General features: G+C 42.7%; 1 long non-coding RNA gene across 1 annotated transcript in view; it reads right to left on the bottom strand.

Annotated features, from left to right (window-relative positions):
• The window catches only part of LOC117935097, a 26,274-nt gene extending 21,931 nt beyond the window's left edge, over nucleotides 1–4,343 (bottom strand). Inside the window, exon 1 of the long non-coding RNA XR_004654657.1 lies at nucleotides 4,160–4,343. This is a non-coding gene — a long non-coding RNA (uncharacterized LOC117935097). The remainder of the gene's footprint in view (nucleotides 1–4,159) is intronic.
• Nucleotides 4,344–7,121: the final 2,778 nt, after the last annotated feature.

Genomic DNA, 7,121 nt, shown 5'->3' with positions numbered 1-7,121 from the left:
CCCCCCCCCCCCGAAAATACTCAAAACGTTCTGTATCTCCCCCCACGCTTTCTAACTCCCCTATCCCCTCCCTTTACGGCTCCACATCCCTCCACATGTGAGTGAACATTTCAGGTCACCTTGGCTCAAGACAAACTCTGGATCAGACCTCGGGGAGATAAGTCAACGCTGACATACTACAAGCTTAGCAGTAGCTGAAATTAAACTCCCATTAATTCTAATTTCAAGACAGAAAAACTTTTGGCATATTGAGGAGAATTACTGCACTCTATTGCAAACTTGATAGCATCAACTTTGAATCAACTGCTTAATAATGAATGTGCGCATAAACTAAGAGTGTATCATTTCTTTCAGTGGGAGTCGACTGTAAGGAAGCGAGGCGCGTAATGAAGCAACAAACAAACTGACAGAATCAAGGGAAGGCTTCCTGTTACGGTGATGGATGGCCTGAAGTTGTTTTTCCTACTTTACAAGAATAAGAAAGCTTGTTCTGAAGAAGGGAACATGGCCTCGTGCTGCAGTTTTCACATTTTAAAAACTTATCCGTGAGGCTTTTCCAGCCAAGTGAAAAGAACGTTATAGACAGTTGCGATTTTGGTTGTAATTATCGTTGCACATAGTATCACATAGTATTCCCCATTTGATAACATATTGTTAAATATCACCCTGAAAATCCAGAGTTCTCACAAGATTACAATTTTTATTTTCTCAGCGAGTCACTCAGTAATGCTGCTCATTAACTGCACACACATCAGTGTATCTGTTGTAGTCCAATCTACCAGTAAGCCCTGCTGATAGCTAAGCGTATGGGGCTCTGGATACGTCACCCCATGTGTTGTTGTGATTGGTTGTAGTGTTATCCAATTTTGTGCAGTTAGATTTTCAAATGCACGCTTGGTGCCGCCCCTCGAGTTGGGCCATTTTCATTACTCAGTGCCAAACCCTTAATCTTTCAGATGGATAGTCAGGCTAGTAAAACATCACAATTTATACTGAAATAACGGTCAGATTACTGAGGCACTGAGTCAAAGATATCCTGTTTGATTCGGTCACTCGGTCTAAACATATTCTCAAACTATCTCAAATGCATATTTATGCACTTTCATCAGAATCAGAAAAGGATTTTTTGCCGATTACGTAGCCCTTAAGAGAAATTTGCGTTGGTTGTTCGTGCATACATACATAAGCATTCAAAACCATATAAACATTAATATGAAATAAATCAATAAAGACAGAAACAAATAACATATATATACATATAACATTAGGAAAAAATGTGTTGCCCAATTTAAATGTAAGTAGAGGATTTATAATGTATGACCATATAATGTATTTTTTCCTTGACTTGAATACCTATTCCCTCAAATCAATACTGTGAGCTTTTCTAGGCTGCAAATGACCTCTTTGCGCCTTTATTGACCTCATTACCCATAATATTTATGGACTTTTGACTATGGCTCGCTCCTTCTTCCACTGATACTCAAACTTGCTAGTGTTAAAAGTTTAAAGATAGTTAAATCATATTATGAATGGAAAAATGAACATTTCATATATTTGGCTGAACTTACTTCATGCTTTCCCTAAAGTATGACTCCATACCGTCCTCATCTTGCTTCACTTTTTTTTCCAACTATCTTTTGACTGTCCCTTCCCTCTCGCTGCTGCTCATCAGTCTGGGTTACGAGGAGGTGAGATGGAGGTTTCCTCTCCCACAGGGCCTCATCCCATCCCTTAGCCTGTCTATTTCCTCCACACACACGGGAAGAATCTGCTATCCTGTCACTGGATAATCGCTAGGCCGGTCAACACACACACACACACACACACACGAGTCAGGATAAGGGGAGCAGTTGTCATGCTGTGACATGTTGCTTTTGGAGAGGGAAGCCTCATGAGGTAATAGTTGGGACACACACAGACATTAGACAGAGGTCAGGCAGCTTTGAAAGCTAGAGCAAGTGTCTGTGTGTGTCTGTGTCTGTGTATCTGTGATTTGACCAATGAAAAACAGGTAGAGTAGGACAGGCAAAAGTAAGAGAATGGGAGAATAAGACAAACAAGTTGACAAAATGGAGAAAATCAAAGAATTACAAGGAAGGAGAGGAGTCAAAGAAATGGAAAGCAGAGAGAGAAACAAAACATGAGAAACAGAGAAGAAAGTGTAAATTGGAAAAGTTGAGAGGAGAGAAAACTGTGAAGAGGAGAGAAAATTGGGGAAAGGAGAGGAAAAAAATTCAGAAATGGAGGAAAAGTGTGGAGAGGGAAGAAATATGAATAATGGGGGAAATGGGGAGAAGAGAATGGCATCAGAAACAGAAGAACCCAAAAAGTTAAAGTTCAACAAACCCGAGACTTTGAGAAAATAAAAAGACGTAAGAAAGACAAAAGGCGGGTGGAGGGGAGAAGAGATGACATGATGAATGGATGGAATTTGACTGTCTGTGGTCAACCAAAGGAATGAACCCGGCACCAATCAATGACAAAAGACACACACACACACACAACACACACGACAGGGCTGAAGGTGGAAGAATGCATGCCTGGCGTATGAACGAGTTGAGAAGGGGATGAGTGGAACTCTACTGTTGCAAGCGCTTTTCTGAAGGGAACGCCACACCGCAACACACACGTACAGACACACACTCACTCACACACACACACACACACACACACACACACTTACAGAGACAGACGAGGGGCAGCCAAAGGTTTGAAGTTACCACAAACTTCTGAATGTTCTAAATATAGGAGAACTGATAGGATCTGTGGAAAAGGGCAGCCTGGGGAGTGTGTGTGTGCGCGCACACACACACACACACACACACACACACACACACACACACACACACACACTAACACAATCAGCCTCCTACACTCAAATTATTTAGCAATTGTGGAGAATGGGAGAAAGCTGCTGACAGCTCAGATAAACTCGTTACAGTGAATCAGCCTTTTTCTAGACAGTTTAAAATACTTTGACCTAAAAGTAAAAAAATCTCATTCCTGTGTGTCTTTGTGTATGTGTCTCTGTGTTTGCTTGTGTGTGTGTGTGTGTGTGTTTGTTGCTGCTTTTTAGTCTGACGCAGGAGGAAGGTTCAATTAATCCTGGGTCATGTATGTTATATCTGAAACCTCCATTCAGTTAAATCTAGAGAGTCTGTGTACATATGCTACATTCATGTGGCGTTGGAATAATCGCCCCGTCTGGGAAAGTTCACGTGAACGCTCAAGGAACAATAAATCGAAAAGTAGGGAAAACTCTTGGCACACGACTAGCCAAGGTGGCGTCACGTGTTGCATATGAATTGTTTGCACACATGTAATTTTTGGGAATGTGAGTGGGGCGGCCACACGACTGGGACAAAATGAGCTTTTGATAATCAGTTGATTGTCAATTGAAGAAAAAATGCCACACAGTCTCTCAATCCAGTATACAGTACATGAATATATTGTGAATGTAACGTCTTCGGGTTTTTGAACTGTTGGTTAGGCAACACAAGTCATTTAAAGATGTCATTCTGGGCTCTGAATAATTATGATAGACATTTCATAGACTTGTAAATGAACATTTGAAAGTTTACCTGATAATGAAAATAGTTATTACTTGGACTTCTACTCCAGTCCTATTTACCTAGTGGTATCCAGTTCTTTTGAATTTGAGCAATGTGTCTGCAGCACCGAATATTGACACTGATTCTTAATCTTGTGATCTTATTCTTCCATAAGAACTTTTGGTATAAAAATCTGAATTTCGCCCCGGTGTGTGGAGTGTTGTAATGTATTAGAGACGTACGCCATGTTTTGTTGTACATGGAGTTTTTTGGGAAATGCTCAGAGACAAACTATATGATTATCTCACTCAGTGTGCTCTCACTCATGTGTGTCCATCTAAATATATAAGTGTGTGTGTGTGTGTGTGTGTGTGTGTGTGTGTGTGTGTGTGTGTGTGTGTCCTGGGGGAACTACTGTCTCGGCTCTGTCCCAGGACCCCGGAACCTTCCAGAACACCGGGACCCGACCACAGAACAAACGGCCCCGTCAGCGTGATTTATCGACCATTCACCATCAGGTCAATAACACACACACACCCACACACCCACACACACACACACACACAAACGCATATGACACCATGTCGATGCACACATGAAAAAGTTACCTGAAAGAATGTGGACACAAAAAGATGCACTTAGGCAGATGTGCGCACAAAAATGACGCATGAAAGCGCGTATGGAGGTGGGAGGAATGCGCTTCTTTTGATATGATAAGAATGGTTACAAAAAACAATGGCCGAAAGAGAAAGAAATAAAGAGGACTGAGGAGCTGAATAACTCACAAAGGAGCGATGAGGAGTCAACCGATTCTGATCAGCAAAAGAAAGAAGAAAGGGGAGGGGAAGGGGAAGAGAAGAAGAGGATGGAGACGAGGAAGAGGCGGACGGAGCGGGCAGTGGGAGCAAAGGAGGGAAAGCGTGTGTGTATGTGTGTGTGTGTATGTAGGGGGGATTGAAGTAAACATCGATGCTGGATGAATGCAATTTTTTTTTCTTTTCTCATTCTCCCCATCTTTCCCCCTTCCTTCTCCTCCTCCGAGCGGGAGAACAAGAGGCACTACATCATCCCGACAGGCGGAGAAAGAGAAGAGAGGGAGAGAGAAAGAGGGATTGTGACGGAGGGATAAAGGGCTATCCGTCTCTGTCTGTCACCTCATTCATCGTCCCCTGCTTCGTCCTGCCGGCCCATCCGTCATCCGCTGTCACACACACAGAAAATACACACTTTCCACCAACTTTCACACACTTGACAACAACTACAACACACACAAACACACACACACACACACATCAAAGACGGGCAGGCATACACACAAACTTTGACTCACTCTCCGCCCTGTTTCACACATTCACTGCGATGACACACAAACGGACACACACACTACGCTCGGTTTCACACACGCAAACACTTTCACAGTAACGATGAGACACACACAAACTCCCACTCGGGCTCTCCGCCCTGCTTCACACATTCAACGATGACAGACACACTAACACACACACACACACACACCCGACAGAACACATTCTGCGACAGCAACAAGTTCGCTCACACGTGCTTTCATGCACGAATGTACTTCTCTGCCAAACTCTTTTTTCGTAAAGATGAAATACGGCACACTAAAAGCGCGCGTGTGCACACACACACACACGCACGCACACACGCACGCACGCTCCGCCCAACTTCCTGTATTCTCCAGAACACAGCAGAGATGTCCAGTTCTGTCCCTCCTCTGACCGGTTCTGGTCTGTTTTTTCCCAGGACCCCAAAACAAGACGTTCCAGCACACAGCCAGGCCACTACCCGCAGTAAGCTGGTTCTCAATATCAGGTCCGAGGACCCAGGGTCGGCCCCTGGGGACACTGGTAGAGTGGTCCTCTGCTGGTGTCGAGACATTTTCACCTGATGGACAATCTGACGAGTGTTTCACATTGGGCTGCCCTTGACTAAGGAGATTCCTATTTGCAGATCACTCAAGATTTTGTCCTTTTATCAATCAATCAGATGATTTAATTGACCGATCTGTAAAGCTGAGAGAATCGCAAGAGATGTGCTCATAAGTTTTTTGAAAAATAAGTCATTTGGCATGAAAAAGTTTTTAAAAATGACTAATTGACTAGAGAAGCGTTTGAATTAATCATGAGTCACCATGATCAAATAAAGGAATGCTTGTGACGGTGACGACATTGGACTAGTAGAAAAGAAATGTCTCTAGAGCAGGGGTCTTCAGTGTTTTTAAGGCTAAGGATCCCTTAGCTGAAAGAGGGACAGAGCAGGGACCCCTACTGTATAAGTCTAAGTTGCATATTAAATGGGACTTAAGGTAATTTGGTGTGGGAGACCTGGGTTAGATTCCCACTGCGATATATGAACCTATATGACCCTGAGGAACACCCTTAACCCCTAGTTGCTCCAGAGGCGTGCAACCTCTGACATATAGAGCAATCTATAGAGCAATAAGTCTAAATGACATGTAATGTAATAACAAGGACGGCCTAACACTTTCACACATACTTCATTGTTTTATTAAATGGTGCATACAATACCAAGCTGCTTTAAAAATGAAAAAAAAATGTTGGCATCTTCATTTACTTAAACACCATGTTTTAATGTTAAAATGTGGATGGCAACCCTATGGCTATCTTCGCTGTTGGCCAGCACATCTGTCATACATGTTGTGTACATTGGATGCATGTTAATGTATATATTTTTTTAAACCATTGGCGCATTAATTAGGCCGCCCCCCTGCAGCAACTCTAAGGACCCCCTGTTGAAGATCTCTGCTCTAGGCGTTTGCTGCTAATAGAGAACGTAGCAGCGTTTCCCGTCAATTACAGAGACTGTGGTGGTTGCCACAGTCGAATTTGTACTGCCTCAGTTTCATAATGAACCAGATGCATTTTCTATACTCTACATAAAAGGATGTTGAACATTTGCACCATTGCTTCAGCAAAGCATCTGCCACTCAGATGTGGGAGTTCAGCTGTAGTAAATGTCAAAGGCTACACTGACACTCCTGCAAATGTGTTGAAGAAGCGTCTTCTACCTAAATAAATTACTATTTTGTGTGCACCATGTGTTTCTCTAATAAGTTTATTAATTCATCTTCTCGATTGTAGCTGTGGAGCTGGGTTGATGAGCGTATGCTTTCTTGAGGGACATTTGTTGCAATCAGTTTGGAGCATGTTTGTAATCCAACAGAGAGTGGTCAAACATCGGGAGAATCTGACAGCAGAGATGGTTTTGGTGGATAGGGCAAAATAAAGAAAAGGGAGAAATGATGTGAGAATGTTGGAGGCGGACAGAAAACAGCAAGAGAAATTACAAGAGGAAAAAATAGGAATGGAAGTGGATAAGCAAAGATAAGAAGTACATGAGATGGAGGGGGATTGTTGTAGAATAAAAAAAGTAGAGGGCAAACAAAAGAAGCAAAAAAAAAATCAAAAAACCAAATGCAGGAGGAAGAGAAAGTGTTGGAGGAAAAGGAGTGGGTGAGGGAGGTGTGAGGGAGGATGGGATGAAGGATGAAAAGGACAGGGGGGGTAGAAATAAAAGATAGTGGAGAGA

This window comes from Etheostoma cragini, chromosome 19 (assembly GCF_013103735.1).
Source record: "Etheostoma cragini isolate CJK2018 chromosome 19, CSU_Ecrag_1.0, whole genome shotgun sequence".
Taxonomy (NCBI): Eukaryota; Metazoa; Chordata; class Actinopteri; order Perciformes; family Percidae; genus Etheostoma; species Etheostoma cragini.
This window is presented reverse-complemented; position numbering and strand designations above follow the sequence as displayed.